Source organism: Vombatus ursinus, unplaced genomic scaffold (genome assembly GCF_900497805.2).
Source record: "Vombatus ursinus unplaced genomic scaffold, bare-nosed wombat genome assembly UNPS02014812.1, whole genome shotgun sequence".
NCBI classification, from domain to species: Eukaryota; Metazoa; Chordata; class Mammalia; order Diprotodontia; family Vombatidae; genus Vombatus; species Vombatus ursinus.
Window position 1 is genome coordinate 48,737,290 of NW_020954590.1, and position 26,271 is coordinate 48,763,560.

General features: G+C 38.3%; 1 protein-coding gene across 2 annotated transcripts in view; it reads left to right on the plus strand.

The window, feature by feature from the left end:
- The first annotated feature begins 3,129 nt into the window (after positions 1-3,129).
- LOC114054092 (tyrosine-protein kinase Yes) overlaps positions 3,130-26,271 on the plus strand; it is a 99,665-nt gene continuing 76,523 nt past the window's right edge. Inside the window, exon 1 of one of the 2 annotated variants that reach the window (XM_027877207.1) lies at positions 3,130-3,384. The gene's annotated coding sequence lies outside the window, so the exon portion shown is untranslated. Of the gene's footprint in view, positions 3,385-3,812; positions 3,966-26,271 lie in introns of those variants that run through there. The other variant, XM_027877206.1, reaches the window with a different exon arrangement.

Consider the following 26,271-nt stretch of genomic DNA (forward strand, 5'->3'; position numbering starts at 1 on the left):
CTCTTCTGTAAAATGAGGATAATACTACTTACAGTATTCACCACATGGCAATGTGGCCCTGTGTAAAGAGCCATGGGTTGTTATTAGAAGACCTGACATCACATGCCACCTTTGCCCCTTACTACCTGTGTGACCTCCAACCTGTCGTTTAATTTCTCTAGGCCTTAATTTTGTTATCTGAAAAAGCAGGGTGTGGAAATACATGTCTCTAAATCTATGAGCTGTATGACTATGGGTCAAGTTATTTAACCTTGGTGGGCTCCAATTTTCTCATCTGCAAAATGTGTTTTGTCATAAACCCTGCCATCCTCAAAGGGTTGTTGTGAGATTCAAATAAGATACTAGATCAGAAAAAATGCTTTTTAAGCAGTAAATCTTATGTAAATCAACGTTTTTATCATCATGGGTTAGAGTTTCAACTCCAGCTGGGTGGCATGGTGGGTTGAGAGCACTTGATTTGAAGTCTGGAAAGCCTGAGATAAAATCCAGCCTCAGGCATTTACAAGCTGTGTGATCCTGGACAAGTTACTTAACCTTGGCATGACTCAGTTTCCTCATCTGTAAAATGGGAATCATAATAGTTCCTACCCAACAGGGTTATTGCAAGGATTGAATGAGAAAACAATTTGTAAATGGCTTTTCTTAAAGTACTACATAAATGCCAGTTATGATGATGATTAATATAATCTCTTGTTAGATGTCTTGCAGTGAACTTCTAAGAATGAAAAAAAGCATTATAGAGAGAATTATTACTCTAGCTCAACTCCAAAACGTTTTTACTTTTAGAAAGTCAACTTTGAAAAACTTAACTAAATGAAAACATTTTGCATTTGCTGAAATGAAACTTTTCTCACTCCTTAGTAAGAAATTCTTAGTAAGAAATTCTTGTTTAGAGAATACACAGACAAAAGTATATTACTTTAATGTTATTATGAAAGGGAAAGAGACAGAAGTGTATCCCTTTGTTTTGTATATGTGAAATGATCCATCAAGGCCTGTTACACCAAATTCAAAAGAAACTTTCTAAGTTATTGTTATACTAGAATTCTTTTGTTTTGAATAGGGATAGAGACTCAGCCAGTGATTTCATCGGTATCTGAAACTCCCAGGTGGGGAAATTCCTTCTTCCAATCAATGCAGGGTATCACTTTCTCAGCAAGTTATAGTCTTAGACAACCTAGAGCGGTCAGAGGCCAAGTGACTTGCCCATTCTTGGATAGGCAGAATGTGTCAGAGACAGGACTTAGGAAGTAGGATGTGAACCCAGGTACTTCTGGCTTCCCTTGCTAACTAGCTATCCACTAGGCCATGTTGCCTCTGTACTGAATATTAATGAAAATAAGTGAACTCTTAGCAGTAGCTTGAAAAAATGTATTTTGTTACATTTGTTGTAGTAGGATTTCACTTGTTTTCTACTTAGAGCTAGGATACTGTATGGGGTGAAGGAAAGGGAAAAAAGGATTATGGGAGTCGAGGTGAAGGTCGGGGTTAAAGCAGGAAGAGACATTAATAGTTTTGACAAAAAAGATTAGGTCTTTGACTTTTCTGGGACTCCAAAGTAGAACTCTCCATTTCCCAACACCTTGTTGTACTTGGAAAACACTGCTTTAAATTACTTTGCTTAAGAATAATTTCTAAGTCTGAAGATATAAAGGCAGAGATTTCCATGAACAAGAATAACATTATGCTTTCCTAAACATGACTTCCTGCTCTGGTCCAATCACAAGTTAAGTCAAAAAAGACACTGCTCTCTCCTGTAATTTATATTTTAAGACTAATGTCCAACTAGATCAAACACATTCTTTTTTTAAAAAGCTAAAAACAAGAAATCCACACCAATCAAAGTGAAAAGAGGGTGGATAGCGCCCTTAAGTCGTGAATTCAGGTGTTTATTTTTAGTATTTGGGGGAAAGCTTGTCTTGGTAACTCCCTTTGTTTCTGTGTATGCCTAACATCTAATCAATCAGTTGAACCTATTTCTTTTTCAATCTCTGAGTTTTCTTTCCAAGTTCCTAGAATACATTCATGGATACAAGTGGATATTTAGGACAGAGTTACTTCTTAACTTCACTTTTAACCAGCACACACAAAGGAAACCAGCAATCCCGCATGATTCTTGATAACTCTGTCCAAGAGGAAATACAAAGAGGAAGTCAATGGGAGAGCCCGACAGGGCCGGCGTAATTTGACCAGAACAAGGCATAATATTCATAGAAGATCGGAGCTGGAAGAGACCCAGGGTGGGTTCTTAACCTTTTTTGTGTGTTACAGACCACTTCGGCAGTCTGGAGAAGCCTATGAATCCTTTCTCAATAATATTTTCAAATGCATAAAATATATAGAACTACAAAGGAAGCTAATTATATTGAAATAGTTTTAAAAATATATATTTTTAAAAACAAGTTCACAAACTCCGAGTTCCTGTCCTAGAGTTTAACGGATTCCATCTCCTTCATTAGACGGGGGAAGAAACTCAGGCACTGAGTTTCAGTGACTTGACCAAGGGCACACAGTTATAGTAAACACCTACACTGGCACTCGAACTCAGCTCTAACTTCTAGTTTCTAAGCCAATATCTCTGAGCTACGAAAGCGATTAGGAACCAAAGAAGCAAGGGGAGAATCGTGTGACCTTGGGCTCAAGCCCTTGCACCCTTCGGTGGGGCTTGATCCCTGCTCAGGCCCCTTCCAGCGCAAAGCCCTGCGATCCCTACTCTAACCTCGGACGACCTCGGGGTGACTCAGGACAGCTCCAGGAGCCTGTGCTTCCCGGGGGCGCCAGGGGAGAATTTGGAACTTCCCGGGCAGGCGGCGCGCGGACACGCCATCAGGCGAGCCTCGCGCGAGCGCGAGACCCCAGGGAAGGCCGGGCCGGTGCCCGGGGTGGGAGGGGGGCGGGCTGAAGGGTTCTCTCCGGACTGGCCTGCGCGCCGCGGGGGGGCGGGCGAGCTCTAGGGAAACGTTGGCCGAGGAGGTGGACGATAACGCCCATCTGCCTCATCCGGCTGGGCTGAGAATTTTAGTCTCGCGGACAAAGGATGGAAAAGCTCTGGGCTGAAGCGCAGGATGTTCTGGATGCGTTGACTTCAATAAACAAACTCCCTCCACCCACCCAACCCGCCGCGACGTAAAGCTTCGGCCCCGAAGACCCACGAGTTGCCCTACGAGGGCGAGGGAGGGACTAAATCAGTTCGCCCCCTTTATTTCCCCCACAGCTGCTTAAGTAGCTCAGTCCGTCTGTGGGTGCGCCAGTTGGGGGCGGGGAAAGGAAGGGGGGGCTGGAGAGGCGCCTCCTTTACTCGGGCTCCCTACTCATCCCCTCGGGAAGACGCCCCGGACCCCGCCGCCATGTTTGATCGGGATGTGTGACACGGTTTTGGCCGAGGTCGGGCCCGGGGGATCGCAGGGTGGAGCTGCCCAACTGCCCCCACCCCTGGGGAGGGAGGAGAGAGGCGCGTGACCCCGGCAGCCGAGAGGGCACGAGTGTGGGGGGGGTGTTCCCGCGCCGCTGCTGGGGGCCGGAAGGTGGGGAGTGGAGAGCAGGGTGGGGAGGCGCGAGTTCCGGTGTCCTCGGGGCTCGCTCCCTCCCTCGCGCGCGCAGGTAGCCGCAACGGCGGAGGAGGAGGAGGAGGAGGAGGAGGGGCGGGAGGAGAGTAAGAGAGGCGGAGCCGAGGGAGAGGGCGGGCGGTTGAGGGGAGGAGAGAAGAGGTGGAGAGTGAGGGCCAGGGGTGGGGGGAGCCCGGGAATTCCCTCCTCCGTGAAGTAAGGAGTCTAGGGCTGGTTGCTGCTGCCGCCGACAAGCGCTCACAGAGGTGGAGGAGGCGGTGAGGGCGGCGGAGGGAGGGAGGTCCCGCTGCTCGCCGGATCCCGCGGATCTCGCCTCCACCTCGGTTTTCCCTCCCCTCCACCTTCCAGCCGAAGCTGCTGCCACCGCAGCCGACACTCATGTGAGCGGGCCGAGAGCAGGTAAGGACCCGGCAGGGCCCCCCTCCGCTCCCCGGGACAGAAGTCGCTCGAGCCCCGAGAGCGCTAGGCCCCGGCAGCCCTCAGAGGCCGCCTCCTTCCCTCTACCCCTTTAAGCGCCCCCCTCCTCGCTTCGGGTTCGCGTCTGGAAGTTGGGGAGAAACTTCTCTCGCAGCAGTGCCCCTTCCCGGGTCCGGGCTGGGGGGGGAGGGGCCGCGCTGCGCTCTGGCCGCTCCCCCGCCTCTCTCCCCTCCCCCAGCGGGTGTGTCTCGTTTCCTTCCAGGTAGACCGGGTCCCCCTCCCTCCCCGGCGCCCGCCGGGTCGGGGCGGGGAAGCTCGTCTCCGACAGTTAATGCCCTCGGAAAGGTGTAACCCGTCAGCCCTCGTGGGTGCCCCGTGCTGCCAACCTGGCGCTTACGAGGCGCCCCCTTCCCACCCGGGGTCCACAGCCGAGGTCGGGGCCGGCCGGGAGGGAAGCCGCGCTCCTGCCCGTCTTGCTGCGATCGGGGACCTGTCTGTTGGCTGATCCCTGGTGACAACTGCGCTGGGCTTGGGGCGAGCCTCTCCGCTTACTTGGGTTGATTGAAAACCGCAACATGCAAAAGTTTTCCTTTGTTTTGGGCTGGGGGGTTGTCATTGGGGAACCAGTTTTCACCGTGTTGTGGCCACTTTACTTACTGTTGGCATTGCATTCTTAGTTCCCCTGGGCAGTTGAAAACTTAGCATGTTTTGTTTTCTTTTTGTTCGTTGTATCCAGGGTGTGCTTTATGGGAGTGGGGGCGGGTGATGTTTTAAGACAATATTCGGAGATTATGTGTGCTTTTTTTTTCTTTTTAAGTTTTGGCCCTTTTATATTTTAGCTGCTTTGGTTGTATAGTGATCAGAACACAGCGCAGCTTGGTTCTATGAATAATTAATGCAAAAAAACCCCAATTCAGGAAATGAGAAAGTAGGGTTCTAACCCTAAATGTAATTCCAAACCCTTATGCTATATGCATTGATTTGGCTGAATGCCGTGGTTTGGGTTCATACATGATGGCTGGTACTGGACCGGGTGTTATTTATATATCTCACGTTATGCACAGCCCGGTTCATTGACTATAATGAACCCCTACTATAATAGGGGTTTAATGTTCGATGAATGAATGTTTGTGTAAATAGTCGTAGAAAGGCTTGTGCATTGTGACAGTAATACTGATATTTCTGTAGGCATTGAAATGTGTTAAATTGTCATTAACGTGTGAAATGTGTGCATATATGTTTGCAGGCATCTCTCTAAATGGATATTCACTAAAGTGGAACAAAAATAGTTCTTTTAAATTGGTTCCTTAAGTATTAGAAATATTACCTGGGTCATCCATAATATTTACATGCTAAGAGTCTCTTATTAATAAGCCACATTTGTAAAGAAAGTTCACACACCTGTCACATTAAAGATTCAAGAAAAGAAAATGTTTTTGAAGTTTATTGGATTTTTGACTATTAGGAAAACCTGGTTTTTCAAGGGATTCAAGTTTGAGTTTACCAGAAACAGCCTGGAAAAGAGTTTTCTTTGGATTGAATCTATACCTGTGAAATTTTAGTCCACTTTAACCCTGGGGAAAAGAGAAGTTGGACTTAAAACAAAAGTGGATCTTTGGCCACAATTACCATGATGTTATAACACAGCTTTAATTTTGCACAGTGTTTTTTTTTTTGTTTTTTTTTTTTTTGCTGACTTCATAAACCACAAATGGACTACTTTCTGCTCAACAGTAGACAATTCCTGAAGTGAAATTACAGCTTTGGCTTCTCTTTTTGGGATAGGTGGAATTTGTCTTACCGGAGAAATATATACTGGTGTAAGATTGAAAGGAATTTGTCAGTTATAAAGCAGAATGAACACTATAATTCGATTAAGTCTCCCCCATATTTGTAATATTAAAAGTATTCATGCTGAAATAATTTAACACTAGTCAGTTTTAACATCCACATCTCATGGAAAAAAAGATTTGATTGTTTACTCTTTCAAAATTTTGGTAATTTTAAAGCAGTAATATTTCATTAATGTACATAATTTATTACCTAATAAAAAAGTTAACTTAGAACTCGTACTGACATCTCTTTGGGCGATTTATTCACATGTTGGTACTGCTAGTGGTAAGGGAAAAAGTTGGTCGATTTCTCTTTCTGCAATAGAAAGACCATCTATGTTGTATATCACACATATATGAAATATGTAAGTAAAATTGGAGATAATTCAAATCTAATTCGTAAAAGTGGAATTCTTTCTTATAGACTTAAAGCTGCTCAGGTCATCTAATTTAACCTTCCTGACATCCCATTTTACAGAGGAGCAAACTACCAAAAGTCAAACTATAGCAGTGGAAGAGTTAGGATCAAATCTAATGCCCTTCTGGTCATGAATGTACCAGCAGGTTCTCAACATTTTGTCATCCTCCTCAGCAAGTTACTTAAAAGCCCTGAATGATTGGCTTTCTGCAAATAAATGTATATATGCCTCTACAACTTGTATTTGAGAACAGAGCTGGTGTTTTATGATCTTACTCATTTTTGTATCCCCTCGTTGTAGCCATCGCAATACTTTATACATAGTAGGTACTCAGTCAGTATTTGTTGAATGAATATTATCCTATCCATAGTTTTAAATTATACTTTTATTTTCACAGCATAATGTGTCATTTTTTTAAATTAAGTTTTTCTTGGTGTCTATGCTATCAGACTATGGAATTTCCGTTTTTCCGTTTTTTACTTTTAACAGCTGTTTTGTTTTTCATGAAAGTAAGCATAACCATTATCTGTTCCCCTTAGTCCTAATTTTAAATGTTTGTGTATATATCCACATAAGTCTCATATACTAATTTTTAGAACAGTGAGTTGTATCACAGAAGCAAACATAATTATAGAGTGCTGCAACTCCAGAAAATTTGGGGGGAGAAATTATATTTGGCTATTGATATACGAGCGGCTTCTGGAAAACAATCTCATTTTACTTATATGTATGTGACATACTTTTCTTAATTCTCAGCATAAAAGGCTGAGGTGGGAGTGTGTGTGTGTGTGTGTGTGTGTGTGTGTGTGTGTGTGCGCGCGCGCGCGCTTGTGTTTTTGCAAGCCTGTGTGTGAGTTGTAAAGGTGGTATGGTTGTCAAATTCTCATGTCTTGAGAACTTAAAATAATTTTATATGAAAGAGAGTGCTGTTTGGGTCTTTAAGATTTTCACAATAGAAAATGTAAATAAATGGTTTACTTAATCTAGTACACTTGACTAAATTTTACATAAATGACTTCATATCAATTCACACGAGAAAATCTTAACGTATTCATAATTTGAACATATTTCAAATCTTCAAAATAGCCAAATTAATTTTGTTTTTATACCTAGTGCTTTCCCCCCTCATTTATGTGTTCGTTTTATCCCTTTTAGCATGAAGGGAGGGACCGTGTATATTTTATTTCATTTGTATATTGCACAGCATAATTTTCCTTGGAATGTTTAATAAATGCTTTTCAGCATTACGAGTAGCCTTCATTTGTATAGGCTTTGAAATTTTGAGTTTCCAGAATTTATAAATAGGAGAAAAATATTGTATAATAATTTCAGCCCTGAAAATAAATTGTGGTTGTTTGAATTGTAGAATTCCATTGTCCATAGTGCCATTTGCCTCTATCTGTGCATGGATCCACTTGGATCTAGGGGGCTGAGTAAGCAGTCCTATGCTTCTACCTACCCCTTCCTTATTTTTTTCCTCTTCAGAAAGTTTTTTTTTTTTAAGTCTTTGTCTTTCTGGTAATTTGTCTATGTCATTTTTGTGGTGTGTATATCAATTTCAAAGTATATATTATTTATCCCTTTCCTCCCTCTCAGCTGCTCTAGGTTGGGGGGGGGCCTGGGTTCAGCTGTAGCTTCTGGGTGGCTGTGACATTATCTACCTTCTGATACAGCTCAGAAGATTTAGCCAGAGGAGCTTTAAAAGTAGCAGGAAGGAAAAGGAAATAACCAGTGTTGGGGCTAGTATTTATATAACTTTTTGTATGCCAAAAAATCTTTGGTTACAAGGTTAGTACTGCTGCTTTGGGAGATCAAATTTTTTTTTTTTTTTTGAAAAATATTTCTTTTTTATTTTAAACCTGACAAACATGAACATCAGTATTCAAAGAACAAAAAGGAGGATTGTATATGAAACTGAACTTTTGTTAAGAAGTTGTTTTAAGTGTATATTATCTTGTAATTTGTAATCATGATATGAATGTATCTTCTAGTTCTCGTTACTTCACTTTGCATATAAATCTTCCCAGGTTTCTCTGAATCCATCAACGGAGCCATAATATTCCATTGCATTCATTTACCATAACTTATTCATCCATTTCCCACTTGATAGGCATCCATTTTTGTTTCCAGGGCTTTGCTAATATAAAAAGTGCTGCTGCTGCAAGTATTTTTGTGCATTTTTTTCCCCAAAAACTCTGTATTTGACTTTTTGAGGTATATGCCTTGTAGTGGTATCATTAGATCAACTTAGTCACTTTTTTGGTATAGATACCAAATTACTTTCCAGAATAGTTGAACCAATTCACAGTTCCCCATCCAGTATATCTCTTTTTCCACTGTCTACTTCCGTTGTCCTTGCAGCTGTTGCCCTTTTCTTTTGTTATTTTTGTCTAACCTGTGGGATATGAGGTGTAGAACCCTCAAGGTCATTTTTATTTGCATTTCTCAATGATTTGGGGCAATAACTTTCTTTTGAGAACTATATATTCTTTGGCCATTTATCTTTTTGGAAATGGCTCTTGTTCTTATATATTTGTATCAATTCCCTATATTTCTTTAACATGAAACCTTTATTAGAGACATTGAGCTATGGACTTGTTAGCAGCATATCCTGGCCTGAGGTTGGGTATGATAGTGTGATTCCCTAAAAAATCATGCTATATATTATAGGGGTGAGATACATGCTTATAGAGTGCATTTGAGGCACAAGTAAATTGTGTTCTGAGGCCCAGGACTTAAATGACTTAAATGACTCATTAACCATTCCTAATACTCTTAACCCCCCCCATCTGCACCCCCTACTCAAACCCCTTATTCCTTTCTGGTTAGATGTATGCTTCAAGCTAGATTTGAAACTGTAATTTCTTTATTTTCTGCCTCTCCTTCTTGGGAACACTCTCCTCTCTTACTGAAATGATCAGTTTTTAGGTTTCTTTGATGAAGACCAGTGGTCTCCAGAGGCGAGTGGGGTGCACAAGAAAAATCTATTGAACTGCAGAAAAATACTATTAGAATGTCTTTCTATTTATTTTTATTGTTAAAAATTATATTAAGCTTTACTAATTTTTAACATACAGGTTGACACTGACCCTTTCACTCCTTTATTAATATCTTTCAGTACTGTGATGTATTGCAATTTACATGTGCCCAGTTAAGGGGATTTGTGGATTAAGTTATTTAGTTTTAATATCATTAATGCTGAAAAAAAATGGATACATGGCTTAAAAAAGATAGCTGCAAAGAAACTGTGGATTGAAAATGGTACTAATAGTGACGTAAAACTGTTCATGAAAATCAGCCCAAAAAGTTTGAGATATTTAAAAACTAAATTTTTAATTTCATCAACAAAAATTCATATCTTCACTCTTGAATTGGGAAGTCCCATCTCTAACATGGACTGGCCATGTGACCCTGGACCAGTCATTTAACCAGTCTCTCAGTGCTTCATTTGATTCTCTAAGACTGTAACCAATTCTTGAAGACCGTAAGTTGCAATTGATAGAGCAGATTCCTTACCCAGGAGCTCCCAAAGTAACACGTCTTGCCCCCCCAAAAAAAGTCTATATATTTTTAAAAAATTATAAAAAGAACTTTCTCATCTATACAGAAATCTTCCAGGTGAACAGTTTAAGTGGCCTTTGAATTCATGTGTTAAAAATATAAATTATATAACACCTTCCAGTTGTAGTTTGTAAGTAACTACAATTGATTGACTTAAGGAACTGTGGTAAGACACCAGCTGAATTGAAACAGAAACCTTTGTGTGACTGATGGGTAGGACTGAAAAATGATTATCCTGGCTTAATAAGTGCAGCCAATGATGTACTTCTTAAATTTGGAGCTGCATATCCTTATTAGGTGTTTTTTTGAAACATTGATATGGCTTTTAGATTCATAATCCCATTGAACACATTTTGTAAACTGACAGTCATTACAAACAAGTATTGAAACAAATTGAACTTAGAATCAGGGCTTTGAATCTATTTCACAAAGTGTTAAACCAGGATTTTTAAAAAATCACAAACGTTTAATGATACTGCTCTCACTAAAATATATATATATGCCTATAGAACATATCACTACAAAATTTACAAAAAAAATTTGCCCATGAAATTCTATTAATAGTATTTTAATAAGGGTAAAAAGGCTTTTTATACTGGTAATAAAATGTTATAAAATACTATTTCACTTTTAATCCATCCTTTAATTTCTTTGTATATGTTTCATAATGTATGTGATATATTGGTACAGTAGTATTTGTATGTAATTTATAAATAAATGAACATTTATTTAATTTGCAGGCTTGCAAATTTTTTATTGTGACTTAGAGAGCTGTTGCTATGTGGACTCTGAAAAGTTTAGAGGTCAGAACTCTAGTAGCCAGCTCTTTAGATTTTCCCAACCTCAGCGAATTCTCCAGGAGACACAGTTCCATTTCCCATCCTGTTGTAAATTCCAGTGCTTGCCCTCATCCAGCTCTCCTTCTGTATCCAGATATTCAGATTATGAACATAGACTTTCCCTTCTCTTTAGTCTCAAACAAAGTTCTAGGGAGAGGTAAAAAAAGAAAGAATTCTATGGATTTCTTATAAATAATGAAATCATGATAATAGTATCTTTTCCAAAATTTCCAATTTTGAAAACATACATTCTATTTCATTTTGTAGCATTGTCAGAGGAGAAAAAACTTGTATAATTTAAGTATCCCAATATATAGTAAAAATAATTATTGGCTAGTCAAATGTAAGCTTCTTAAGGGGACAGTAATTATTTTTGTTTTTTTATGTTTTTTGTTTGTTTTTTGCATTCTGTTAGGCACTGAGAATATGCATGCTAAATTCCGTGTTCTAAGGGCTTAATAAAATACAGTTCAATTAAAATGGGGATTGGAGGGAATGGTCATCATGTTCTTATGAAATGATATCAGTTACATGACTAGCTTCAGGCTAAGAGATGCTGTTGAAAAATTGATACTTCTGAGATGATTTGCTGTTAATATTGTAGGTGTAGAATCCTCAGTGTATGAACATCCTAAGTCAACTTCAATATCAATTTGACTTGTTTTTCTCCTCAAACTTTTTCCTACTGTGATTGTTTAGAGTCTAGGCTGTTTGGCATTACAACTATTCTGGCTAACTCTGCCAAGGTGGAGTGACCACTTGGGACTGGAGCTAGAGCTGGTACAATATTGAGAGGGGGCGATATTTAATCTGTTAGATGAGAACATTTGAGAACATCACACTGTCATTGTGGTACGTTGACATATATACAGTGCATTGCTGTTGATGCTATAGACATATTTTAAGCATTGACTTTATGATGGTATTCATGATTTAAAACTTTCTTTTCATATCTCTTTTCAGGCTAAGTCTGGTAATATTTAAATTTTAGGAGACTAGAGAAATAATTGTTTTAGAGGCTAAGTAAAATTGAAGCATATTGCGTAGGTTTTGTATGAAAGCTAAATTCTGTGTTCTAGAATGAATTTGCAAAACATATTCAAACTTTTTTTGAGGTTGTGACTCTAACAGCCATTTTGTTGGTGTATATAGAAATCCACCCTTAAAAATCAGTGTTGTTCAAGTGAAATGAATCTTTACTCAGGACTGCTTCTGCCCCTTCTCTCCTCAGACTTTTTTGTCAGGATAAAAAGTACAAAGCAAAAGCATTGAAATACGAACTTTATTCGGTAATATAAAAGTCTGTCAGTGCACTGATAATGACACGCCCATGTCCTTTTAAGAAAAAAACCCCTATTTTTAAGGTGGAAGAGGAAAGCTTTTATGATTTTCTTGGTGGAGTAATGTGTGGTTTTTCACACAATCTGTCTGGTGGGAAGGTTAGAGGGGAGTGGAAGGGACTAGGACAAGACAGGAAACACTGGGAGAAGGACTGACGACTGAAACCTCAGACTAAGATTCATTTTGTGCCAATATACATAACAATTTGCTTAATATGTCTGCTGTTTTAGAGCTGCTTTATGGAGTTTTTTAGAAAAACTTCAACATTGCTTTCATCTTATGCATTAGAAATTTTTATTGGGTAAGAATATGATGGACGCTTTTACTATGCAAATAGATTCTTATAAATATTCTATAGGAACTTTATTTCTTACTTTTTCAGGAAAGGCATAGTATTTTTGAAGAGAAACCCAAATTTTAATATTGTTTTCCCTTCATGATCATGTACCATAAATAGAAATACTTAAAAGTAGGAAGGAGGGCAATATGATGTGAAGATTTGGGTTCCCTTTGTAACCCTGTTTCCAGATGGCCTCACTTTGTAAAATGTTCAAAAATTCCTTCCAGCTTTGAAATCCTATGGCTTTCCACGTATCATTTTTTTTTCCTAAATCATGCTCATAAGTGTTTAGCGAAGACCTTCAGAAATTTCAGATTCTGTCCAAATTAGCTAGCATTGAATTTTTTAGGAAGGTGTGATATCTTTTGTAGGGGCTAGTCTAAATTCTCTAGGCTAATAAACATTTTGGTAGGTTAGTAGGTTATGTAGTGTAATGGAAAGATTACTAGATTATCGGTGGGGCTGTGAATTGGTTTCAACCAAAAAAGCAGTTTAGAATTAGGCAGAGAAAGTAACTAAAATGTCCATACCATTGACCCAGAGATTCCATTGCTACAAATAAACAATAAGAACACCAAAATATTTTATATATCTTATCCTTATGTAGCAAAATATTTTGTAGTAGCAAAGGACTGGAAACAAATTCAGATGCCCATTAATTGTGGAATCGCTAAACAAATTGTGGTTCATGAATATGGTAGAATACTGTGCTCTAAGAAATGATGAATTATGATAAATCTAGAGAAGCATGAGAATGTATGTAAACTAACACAATTTGAAGTAAATACTGTCAGGGAAACTATACACAATGACTCCAAAAATGCAAATGAAAAGCACAAAATGATGCATTGAAATTATTATTACACAGTTTGGTCACAAAGAAGAGATTTGAAGATGCACCTCCCCTGTTTCTTTGAAAAGGAACAGAATGATGGGCATGGAACAGTACATACAATGTCAGGGTTTTTTGATAAGTAGTTTTACTGAGCTGGCTTTTTATCTTCTTTTTTAAATTCTATTAAGTAAGGAATGGTTCTCTGGGAGGGAGTGGAGGTAAAAGTACAATGGAAAGTAAAAATAAAAAAGATTTATTTAAATTTATTTCAGAAGTTTGAAAAAAGGGTAGATTTGTTTACATTCAGTTCTGAGAGATTATCATTATAAACTTTGTATTTGTGGTAGTTTAATATTTCTATAAACATTAAAGCTATTTCTTTTTTCTCCCTCAGCAAAATGAGAAATCAACTTTAGCATATGGAAGCATTTCTACACTGCAGATTATTCTGGAGGGGGTAGAGCTGAGAACCCAAATATTTATAAGTACTGTCAAATGAATATGCATTTTCAAATACCACTAAGATGGCCAAAAATCCTTTGATGCAAGAATTGCCCACAGATATTAGAAACTGTTTTCATTAATTTCATTTTAGGAAGATCATGTTGAAGAAAGAATTAGTTTTTTCCATTGTATTCTTGTCCAGAAGTTTGTCTCCCATCACTTCAGTAATAACAGTATCATCATTAAGAATTTCTTATTCAACCTCCCTTAATTAACTAGATGTTGGAAGTAGCTACATATTTGTAGACACAGTAAACATAAAAATGTGTAAAAATTGACCAAGCTTTTCCAAGAGTGGTATCTTTTCTTGGAATGTATATTGGCAAATGTTTAAGAATAATTAAAAATATTGTAATGGCAGTGTGAAATAGTGGAAAGAGAACTAGCTTCAAAGACAGAAAGACCAGGGCTAAGTGTCCTATACTGACTGTGTGATTCTGGGCAAGTCATTTAAACTATGACTGTTAAGTAGCAGAGAAGGTGCCAATCTGCATGGGTCAAAAGCATTTCAAAACCTTGAATCCCATACACTAATGAAATCACAGATCTAATCTCTATCCCCCAAAATGTTATACCATTGGACTCAAAGATATTTCTCTGAGAAAGCATGTCTCTTTTAAGGTTAGAAATTGGAATTGGTCATGGAATCCCTGAATATTTATTTCTTGCTTACCATGTACCTGGTAACTGTGCTAGGTGCTGTAGGGGTTACAGAAAGTATAAGGACCTGTGTATCCTATAGTACTTATAGATGCATGGACAAATGTCCAGAAGAAGAAATCAAACTTCATGATTACAATTTAACCAGTTGTTGACAGAAGCAATAAAATAACAAATGAGAGCAGCTAAAGCAGATACTTATTTAATATTTCAAAAGATCTTCAATTTTGTGTTGGCTACTTTCACTACTGATGCAGATTATAACTTTTCTAAGCCTTACTAGAGGGTTTCTTGAGTTTTGTAGCTCCCTGAAAATGGACATCTGGTGGCCAGCCTTTTGGCTATAAGTCTCTTAAAACTTGGCTAGCCTGGTACTCTTACAGTCACATAGTCCATTGTATTTGAAATCTCTTTTCAGTAGTATTTATCAAAGCATGCTTTGTTGGCATAGTCTCTGTGAACTCAGATTATCTCCATGCTATGCTATGAGGAGGCATCATCAGAGTAGCCTTATGGAGTATAAAACAAAACCACCAATCATAGATTCTGAGAGTTGGAAGGGGCTCTAGTAGCATTCTAGTCTTAACTCATAAGTGAAAGAAATCTCCATTATATTATACCTGAGAAGTGGTCATCTACTGAATGCCTCCAAGAAGGGGAAACTCATCACCTCCTTAGACATCCCATTCCATTTTTGACAGCTCTAATTATTAGGAAATAATAATAATAATAAGCCTAAATTTAATAATAATAATAATAATAAGCCTGAATTTAATTCTTTGCAACTTCCACTCACTGCTTCTTGTTCAACCTTCTGGGGCCAAACAGAACAAGTCTAATCCTTTCTCTCTACAATAGCCCTTAAAATCCTTGAAGACAGATAACATGTTCTCCTAGAATCTTCTGGTCTTCAAGCTTAATACCCTTAGTTTCTCCAACCAATCTTCAACATGTCATGAACTCTTGACCATTATGTTTCTCTTTCTCTGGCCATTCTCCAACTTCTCTGAATGAATATACCCTGACCCTTCTATATAAAATTCACTATCAAAGCATCTTAGGGCCATAAAAAAAATTAGAAAATTCTCATAAAGCCCTCAACCTGGCCCTTTGCTCCTTTTCCAGTTTTCTTATACCTTACTTCCCACTAATTCCTGTGCCATACAGTGACATTGGCCTCCTTGCTGTTCCCCACACAAAATATTTCATCTCCTGACTCTGGGCATTTTCACTGGCCATCCCCCATGCCCGGAGAGTTCTCCTTCTTCTCTACCTCATGGCTTCCCTGGCTTCCTTCAAGTCCCAACCAAATTTACCTTCTTTCTAGAAGCCTTTCCCAATCCTCCTTAATTTTAGTGCCTTCCTTCTGTTGATTATCTACAATTTATCTTATATATAACTTGTCTGTGCAGAGTTGTTTGCAAGTTGTTTCTACCATTAGACTATAAGCTCCTGGAGAAAAGGGACTCATCTTTTACTTTTCTTGTATCTTCAACATCTGCCACAGTGCATGGCACATAGTAGGTAGGCACTTGGTAAATATTTTTTGAATGACAAATATGTTCCCTGACAAATGTCAGAATTTTTGCATGAATTTACAGAAGTGAATTTTCCAGATAACTGAGTAAACTCTGTAAGTGCCAACATTATGTTCAACATTTTGAAGCAAAGTACTTTGAACATAATGTCCTTTTTCTTGATTAATTTTTAGAAGCATTGTGAATATCAGTTACAGACCATATAGAATTCAGGAGCTATGGAGATGTTGAGGCTATTCCTATACCAAATGTCCCTAGACTCCAAGATTTTTTTAGTTCTTGGGTTTGTTTTTCATTCTGACACTTCATGCTTTTTGTTTGAGTGTCTGTCTTTAGCAGTCGCTTTTCTCCTCCCTGATTTTTTAAAAAATTAATTTATTTTGATTTATCAACAATCACTTCCATATGCTTTTGAGTTTAAAATTTTTCTCCCCCTTCCTCCCCACCACCCTCCCCAAGACATTGCACAATCTGATATAGGCTATATATATACATTCTTATTAAACATATTTTCAGGTTAGTGATATTGTAAGTAAAAATTAGGAGCAATAGGAGGAACCACCAGAAAGAGGAAACAAAACTCAATAGAAGAGAAAAAAATAGCAAATAATATGCTTTGATCTGCATTCAAATTCCATAGTTCTTTCTTTGGATGCGAATAGCATTTTCTATCACAAGGCCTTTGGAGATTTCTTAGATCCTTTAATTGCTGGGAAGGGTTAAGTTTATCAATATTAGTCATCGCACAACATGGCTGTTATTGTGTACAACGTTCTCTTGGTTCTGCTCACTTCACTCAGCATCAGACCATACAAGTCTTTACAGGTTTTTCTGAAGTCAGCCTGTTCATCATTTCTTGTAGCACAGTAGTATTCCATTACATTCATATCCTACAACTTGCTCAGCCATTCCCCAGTTGATGGGCATTCTCTCAATTTCCGATTCTTTGCCACCACAAAAAGAGCTGCTATGAATATTTTTGTACGTGTGGGTCCTTCTGATTTTTTTTTACATTCTACTTCTAATCTCATGAGAGCTAGAAAGTTACATAACAGCTTATTAAAATTGTGTATAAAATAAAAGCAGGCTCTCCAAAAGGGCCTGTCTCTCTCTACTCTCAGTGAATGACTTTGCCTCATACTTTGCCTCCAAAATTTTTGGCTCTTTGCCTAGAACTTTCCCTTGTTCTCTCTTCTTCATCTCACATCATTCTGACTTCTTTTGCCTTAGCCACCCTCGCTCTGGTGTTGAAGAGGTGACCTTGACAAAGCCAGCCTCAGTTCATGCAATCCTTGATCCCATTCTTTCCCAGAATCTCTAACAGATAGTCCTTCTCATCTTCATTATCTTCCAATCTCCTGGCTTCTTCCCTGCTGCCTACAAACACACCTATCCTCTGTGCTGAACAATACCTCAGTTGATCCAATTATCTCTTTCCAGTAGCTATCATCATCTTTCTCTTTTCCTCTTTCCTGGGTAACCCGTTTAGAAACCTGTCTCCACTGGGTGTCTTTACTTCTTTTCCTCTTTATGGTAGGTGTCTACTACCTTTCCTCTAATGAACTGTCTGTAGTCTGGCTTCTGACCCCATCATTCAACTGAAACTTCCCTGTCTAAAACTGCCAATGATCTTTATTTGCTAATTCTAATGGCTTTTTCTCAATCTCAGCAGCATTAGACACATGTTGATCACCTTCTCCTGGATACTCTCTCTTCTCTCAATTTTAGTGAGATTCTTCTCTACAGACTTTATTCTCTCCTGGTTCCTGTCTCTCTCCTGTCTATCTGACCACTCATCCTCAATCTCATTTCCTGGTTATTGATCCATGTTGCTCTCCCTAAGTATGGATATCTCTCCAGGCTCTGTTCTGGTCCTTCCTGTATAGTCTCTTGCTTGGTTATCTCAGCACCTCCCATGGGTTTAACTGTCATCTCTGCAGACCATTTCCCAAATCAGTCTGTTCAGCCTAGTCTCTTTCCTGAGCTCCCATCTCACAATTGACTTTTAGATATCTCACATTCGATGTTTCACAGGCATCTCAAGCTTCACATATCCAGGACAGAACTCATTCTCTTTTTCCTGAACCTTCCTCTCTTCCCAACTTCCCTATTACCATTTTCTGAGTCACCTAGGCTCATATCCTGCATCCATCTTTACTCCTCACTCTAATCTCACATATCCATTCCTTGCCAAATCTTGTCTTTTCTACCCTCATAACATTACTTGTATTTATCAGCTACAATCCTAGTTCAGGCTCTCATCACCTGTCATCTTTTGGTCAGTCTCCTTGTCTCAGTTCTTTCCCCATGGGCTTCCATCCTCCACATAATTGCCAAGATGATTTTTCTAAAGTCTGTTTGACCATGTCATCCCCTATTCAGTGACATCTAGTGGTTTCCTGTTGTCTCCAAGATCAAATATAAAATCCTCTATTTGTCATTTAAAGCTTTTCATAATTTGTCCCTTTCCTACCTTTATAGTCTGAAACTTTCCTTTCCTCGATGCACTCTGCATTCCAGCAACAAAGTTCTGTAATCCATCTCCCATCTCTTTGCCTTTGTACTAGCTGTCCCCGAATGCCTGGAATGTTCTACTGATCCCCACATCCTCTTAGTGTCCCAGGCTTCCTTCAAGCTGAGATCCCAGCTACTCTGGAAGGCCTTTCCCAGTTCCTCCAGCTATTAATGGCTTCCTCTTTCTGAGTGCCTTTTATTTAATCTTATGTAATTCATATATACCTAGTTGTTTACTTGTTTTCCCATTAAAATGTAAACTCCTTGAGGGCTAGGACTGTGTTTTTGTCTTTTATATCCCTAGTGTTTAAAAACAGTGCCTGATTTTCATAAATTATTATTGATTTTTGAGAGAAGTACTTTGTAAGCCTTAATTGTTGTACATCAGAGTTATCAAACACTGCTAGCACTCTGCGGCCTGAACCAGATAATGATTGGGAAATATTTAACAATAAATAAAAATACAATAGAACATAGGTAATGTTAATATGTGGTTTTTCAAAGTCAATATTCAGCCCACAAGGATCTTTATGCACCGTTTAGTGGCCTGTTTTCTTTTTGAGTTTGGCATTATTGTTCCACAAAATGTGATCTGTTTTCATTACTTTTACCAGGCCCGTAGGTGAGGTATTTCAACTTGCCTAGTAAGTGAATACTGATTAAATTTAGTTCTTCTAGGCATCTCCTATGTACCAAACACTGTTAGGTATGTGCTGGATAAGTTAGAAAGTTTAGGTTCAATTCAATTCATTAAACGTGTTTAAAGCACCTACTATGTCCAAGGCACTGTGCTAAAGCCCTAGAGATACAAATAAGAAAAAGACAGTCTTCTGCCCTCTAGGAGCTTACTATCTAATGGGGGAAGACCAGCACATAAAAGGAAACTGTCAGGGATAGGGGGAGACAGGGATACCAGGAGATAATCTTGTTCCATGGAGCTGAAACCAACCAGAGTTTCAGATGAAAAGTGGAGGGAGCTGGAGTCCAAAATCCTGCCCTCTGTAAAGGGAATGATATGAAACATTTGTTAACACAGCTACTCTGTGCAAGGTGGTGCACTTGGTACTGACTGTTTAAAGACTCACAAAAACAAAGAATTCTTGCCCCTAGGGAGCTTACATTCCATGGGTGAGGTGACACATAAAGCATGACTACAGATAAGTAAAATCTGATGAGTAATATGACTAGTTAAAGTTAATGACTGGGGATACTTCATGGAAGAGGTGAAACTTAAACTGAATTTTTAATGAGAAATATTTTGACAGGTCCATTTGAGGAAGGAGCACATTCCACACATAGGGAATTGATTAAGAAAATTCATCAAGGAAACAACTGATAGTTTAGTTTCATTGGAAGGTATATGGTGTGTACTTTTTTAGTACATAGTTTAAGATAGATTCAAGGAAAAAAAAAAAAGATTCAAGGTAGGATTTTAATTGTATTCCCTGGCGGGGAATGGGTTTGTTAAGGAAATTCTACTAAATTATAAACACCTTGAAGATCAGATAACTTTTCTTATTTATCTTTGTTTAACTCACTGCACAGAGCTTTTCTGATAGTAGACATTTAATAGTTGTTTGTTGAGTTGATTATTGATTCAAATAGTGATCATAGATTTAGACCTGGAAGGAGCCTCAGAGATCCATCTAGTTTAATCCCTTTGTTTTGAGAAATGAGGTTGAGGCTCAGTGAAGTTAAGCAAGTTGCCCAGTGTCATACAAGTAAAGTAGCAGAGCCAGGTTTTAAAATTGGCTCTTAGACTCCAAATGCAATGTTTTTTTCACTGAACCGTGTTGTTGCCATCAATTTATACGTTTGGATTTGTATGCCAGAGACTTTTATTTCTTTCTGTATACCTTCCCAACAATTAGCGTAAGCTGTTACCAGGTTCATTGGCTTTATATAATACTAACACTTTAGTTTTCCTTTTACATAAATTTATATTGAATATATCTATATAGCTATTATAGAATGTCTTCATTTATACCTTTTCCTTAAAATTAAAAAATTAAAACTTTATCATAATAACTAAGCAAAAAGGAAGGGGGTAGAGAAATAAGCAATAATAATAACTAACATTTATATAGCAATTACTATGTGACAGGCATTGTGCTAAGAGTGCTTTACAATTATTATTTCATTTGATCCTTACAACAGCCCTGGGAGCTTGATGCTAAAGTGACTTCCAATTAATGTCTGAGGCTGGTTTTGAACTGAGGTCTTCTGATTCCAGGCGCAGTGCTCTTTCTACTGCACCACCAACTACCAGCATGAACATATTAAGGGCTATTATATTGAAAAAGAAGCTTATATGGAGTGAAATTTAAAGAAATGCAAACATCTTAATTCTGGTGCCACCTTGTTAATTGCTTCCTATTTATCCTGTAAATAGCTTGCTTTGTGTAATTTGTTTTGTTTCCCTTTAGATTGTAAGCTCATTGTAAGCTCTCTGTAAGCAGAGACTGTCTTTGTATCCCTAGCATTTAACACAGTGCCAGGCACATGGTAGGCACTTAATAAAAGTTTGTTGATTGATTGATTGATATAGATGCCCTAGGTATCTTTGTTGTTGTTCATTTGTTTCAGTAGCGTCCAACTCTTTGTGAACCCTTTTGGGGTTTTCTTAGCAGAGATACTGAAGTGGGTTGTCATTTCCTTCTCCAGCTCATTTTACAGATGAGCAAACTGAGTCAAATAGGGTTAAGTGACTTGCCCAGGATTAGCATGTGTCTGAGGCCAGATTTGACTCCAGGCCCGGCCTAGTATCCTAGTATCAGTTATTACTGATTTGCTTTCATCTAATAGTGATCTACTCTTCTGTGGGTGTGCATGTGCATGTATGTGTGTGCATGTATGTGTGTGTGTAACATCCTACGTGTAGGCTAAACATATACTAATGAATATGTGTGTATATACACATATATATATACATTCATTATATATACATATGTGTGAGAGTGTATCCTGATGAGGATTATTAGAGAAGATTTTTTACAACTTGACTGCATTTTGGAGGCCTGTTGCAGATGGAGAGGTATAGCAAGTCTTTAGTCTTCATTTCAAGTTGTCTGTCCCTCTCTGCACCTTGAGTAGAACTGTTGTTTCCTTCACCTTGAATTATCCTCAAAAGCCTTCTGGCTTGTTTGAAAAGTTTCAACTCTACATTTTAGAGGCTTTAAGGAAGCTTGTAATCAAAAGCCATTATAGAGTTTCTTCTACTATTATAGACTTTAACAACCTCAGGAAAGGATTTCTAACTGCCTACTTATAGATAAAGAAAAGGTTTCGATTTGTCCATCCAAATTTCATTTTCTTCTCCTTGGCTCGTGGCCAGACAAAAAGCAGGAACAAACCACAAGTAGTGTGGTGATCCTGATTTGGAAATGCCACGATTGTCTTCTGTAGCCTTTTAGTAACCATAACCCTTTTTTCTGCAGGTACAGATAGCTTTTATTTAATTAAAAAAAAAAAAAAAACAAACAACCCACAACTACATTTTTTTTCATCACTTTTATTTCCCAGTCTATACTTCTTCTTTCCCTTACTTTCCCACCCCACCTCCCAAAGTCATCCTATATAACAAAGAATAAAATAGGAGGGAAAAAGTAGTTCAGCAAATCATCACAATCATTCAAGTCTGACAATATATGCAGTGTGCCACAGCCATAGTCCCCTATCTCTGCAAAGAAGGAAGAGGTGAATTTTTATATCTCTTCTTTAAAGTCAGGCTTGATCATTATAATTACATAGCCTTCAGTTTCAGTTTTGTGTTGTTGATATGCTTTAAATGTCCTTTGGTGTGCTTTTGTGTCTTATTTCCCTGGTTCTTAGCATGAGTTCATAAGTCTTCCCATATCTGCTTCTATTTACCGTAATCATTGTTAAGGTGAAACAGTAGTCTAACACCTTAATGTACTACAGTTTATCTCCAGTAGATAGGCATCTGCTTTGTTTCCAGTTCTTTGCAATTATAAAAATTACTACTACTAAAAATATTCTGATGTGTAAGAGATCTCTCATTGTTATTGACATTCTTAGTGTATGTACCTAGCAGTGGAATTTCTGGATTGAGGGTATCTGCATTTTTATCATTTTCTTTGTCTAATTCTAAACTGCTTTATAGAATGGTTGAACTAACTTTATGGCTCTACCAACAATGCATTTCATTGCCTGTCTTTCCACAACTTCCAATATTCTTGTCTTTTGTCATCTTTTCTAATTTCCTGGGCATGAGATGAAATGCAGTTTTTAAAAATATGTATTTCTCATTTGGAATAGTCTTTCATATGGTTGTTAACAGTTTGCAGTTTTTCTTTTGAAAACTTTATTCGTAATTGACCACTTAGACTTATTATATTTATGTTAGTTCATGTATGTCCAGGAGACCAGCCCTTTTTAGAGACAAGTGATACAAAGGGTTTGTTTTTGTTTGTTTTCCCAGTCAATTGCTTCCATTCTTACCCTAGTGTTAGTTTGACCGTGCAGTAGTTTTTCAGTTTTATGCAATACAGTTTTTTTATTTTATCATTTGTGACCATATGCTTAGTAACTAACACACTTGCAACAATAGGTATGGAATTATTCACTGACAGATACATCTTGCTTTTGGAGAGGTGGGGTTCTAAACATGTAATTTAATTGGTGTAGACCAGGGAATTCCCAGGGAGGAAACTCTTAAATCAATACCCATCTACTAATGTTTTGCAACTCTTGAGTCTTAGAGAGTTGCCTTTGGCCTTAGGAGGTTAAATGACTTGTCTAGAGGTTTGCAAAGCCAGTTGGGGGTGGGAGGTTACTACATATTTTTTTTGATCTTTTGGAACTTTTATTTGGATGGATAGACCCTTAGTCCTCCTGGACAAAGTAAGGCTAGAGTCCCATGGGAATTATACAAGAGATATTAAATGTTATTTCTACCAGTGCAAATCAGCAACTGTTCTGTTTTGCAATTCAGTCTTAGGGAGTTACCTGGGGCACTGGGAAATAAAATGACTTATCCAGAGAGTCAGAAAGCTTGTGTGTGTGTGTGTGTGTGTGTGTGTGTGTGTGTGTGTGTGTGTGTAAAAAGATGTGGGACTTAAATCCATAGTTTGGCTTTTTTTTTTAATAAATTTTTGCTTTTTTTATAATTTTTGACTAGGAGAGAGAGGTACTTAGGCTCCCCAGACAGAATAAAAGCTAGTCAGGCTGCTAGAGTCCCATGAGGATTTTGCAAAAGACATCAAGTGTTGTTACTTACCAAAAATTTTAAAAGAAAAAACCCATAGACATTAAGCACTCTATTTCCAAACACCCAGATAGTCCATCTTAGGACAAATCAATGTGCTCTGAGCAATAGCTGTATTTTGTCAGATGCAGAGGCCTGTCTCCTTGGACGCCTTGGTCAGGAGTTCCTTAGTATCATTTTCAATATTGATGATTTCAGGACATCTGCTTTACTCCCTCACCTGATCACTGGTATGTAATCTAGACTTACCAGGAACTCTTCAAAATTCCAGATGTCATTTCTATACACAGAAGACCAGATGAATTTTTGGCCTATCAGGAAGGTGGTGTCAACCCTAGGGGGCTTCTTGTAGGAAAGCAAGATGAGGATGAACCTTCTTTCTACCTCATACATCTCAAACACTATTGAGCTTAAATACATTTTCCAATCAGAGGAATTTCATGTAGTGTTCACCATCCTTCTGCTGGCAGAACTGGTTTCAGGGACAGCTGAGCACAATTTTCCACCTTCCTTGGTTCAGTGGCAGCTCTTTCATTTGCTTATCATGATGCTCTTCCCCTTCCTCCCTTCCTTTTTTCCTCCCTCTTTCCCTTTCTTTCAATTGTTCCTTCTCTTTCTCTCTCTCTCCATCTCCTCACTCTTCTCTCCAGTAGAAGGAAGGAAAGAAGGAAATAAGCATTATTTATATAGTGTGTACTCTGTTTCAGGTACTCTGTTAACTCTTGACAAATATTAACTCATTTGATAAAAGAAGTGCCTGGGTGTGGGGTCCAGGATATTATTGTAGTTGTGGTTAGAATGCCTTAGTAGTAAATTATTTTGTCTGGGATACCATTATAATAAATTATGTACCTATATATGAAAAATCTGAGAAATTAGGGTGTTTTTTTTAGCATTGCAAAAGAATTTAATGAAGTTAAAAGTTAACTCCAAACTGTGGTGTATAAAAAGTTCGAGAGAAAGTTTCTGGGTAATTAATCATTTTATTAATCATGCTAGCAATGATAAAAGGGGTCAGTGATACTCTCAAATGTCCGATTCCCCTCATGAAACCCACTCAATAGTTATATGCCCTTAGCAGAGTGGGTGTTCCTGAGGGTGGCAATCAACTTTGATTGGTTAGCTACTAATGAGAGAATGAATATCAAGAGAGGTAGGCGTATTCTAATGAAGGTCTGGGGGACCTGACTCTCATCTCTCAGACTTGGTCTAAGAGACTTATCTATACCCATATCACCCCTCTAGGGTAATATAGACAAAAGGGAGAATCCACTTTTTCCCCAGACCTGTCTGAGTGAAACACAATAATGGGCTGGAATCCATCAATTCACCTAAACTAAAATTTCTTTACCTTTTGAATAGATGTTTGAGTTTTCCCTCTCATTATCAGTCCTGTACTTAGTAGGCTGCCTGAATAACCTACTGGGACTGATTTCTTTTCTTTCTTTTTTTTTTTTTTTTTGGCTAGGCAGTAGGGTTAAGTGACTTGCCCAAGGTCATACAGCTAATAAGTGTTATGTGTCTGAGGCCGGATTTGAACTCAGGTCCTCCTGAATCCAGGGTCAGTGCTCTGTGCTCTGTGCTCTGCGCCACTTAGCTGCCCCTGGGACTGATTTCTGAATGAGGAAGTAGAAAAGGAGGGAAATCTTAGTCCTAATTCAACAATTGGTTATTAATATAAGATAAATCTCAATACAATATTTAAAATATTTTATACACAATTTTCTACATAAATTCTTTCATATTACAGTGACAGATATCTGAAATCTGCCTTATTTTGTACTTGTTCACTTACAATATTTTTTCTTTTTCATATTTAGCTTGAGCACTTATTCAAAGTATCTGTCTTAATGTTCTGTATGTGCACATTTTCCAGTTCTTTCCTTTGTCCTAAGGAAAAAAAAAATAAAACTTCAAAGAAGCTGTAGAAGACAAGCAGCTGTGCTTCTTCGATTACTAAAAGTTCAATTAAGAATCTCAAAGATTTAAGTGGTCACTAATGGATTCTTAACTAATATTTAGTTGAAGTACAGGAGACCTTAATAACAAATTGCTTTTTTGATTTTGTTTCTAAAGATGAGGTAGCCTTTATATACTCTAAAGTCTAAACTGAGTGTTTGATAAATAAGTATACAAGTCAACTGGTGTATATACAAAGTATGAGTCCTTAAGTGTGGTCACTGCACTTAAATATTTAGGTGCAAAGAGTCATATTTTAAATATGTATACTCCCAATGTATAGAGATTATCTGGCTTAGTTTGGATTTTGTCTTTTGTAGGGATTGTTTGCTCAAATGATCTTATCATCCTTGATCTCATCAAAGTGGACTTCTTCATCAATGCAGAACCACCCATCCTTGCTTCTCCTATGTGATTCTTGTCTCATGTTCATTCATAATTTCCTGAGTAGGGGAGCACTACACATTCTGGTTCTCTCTCTCTCTCTCTCTCTCCCCCCCCCCCCCCCCCCCCCCCCCCCCCCCCCGCCAGCTCAAAATTTCAGCACACTTCACACTCCTTCAAACTCGTAACTGCCTGTTACACATCTCTAACTCCATGCCCTATACAACATCTTCAACTACATTACACTAAACTCGTTTTACTTTCAACTACATTCATTATCCCTCCCCAATCCTTTTCCCTTCTTAACTTCCTCATTACTGCCAATAGTACCACCA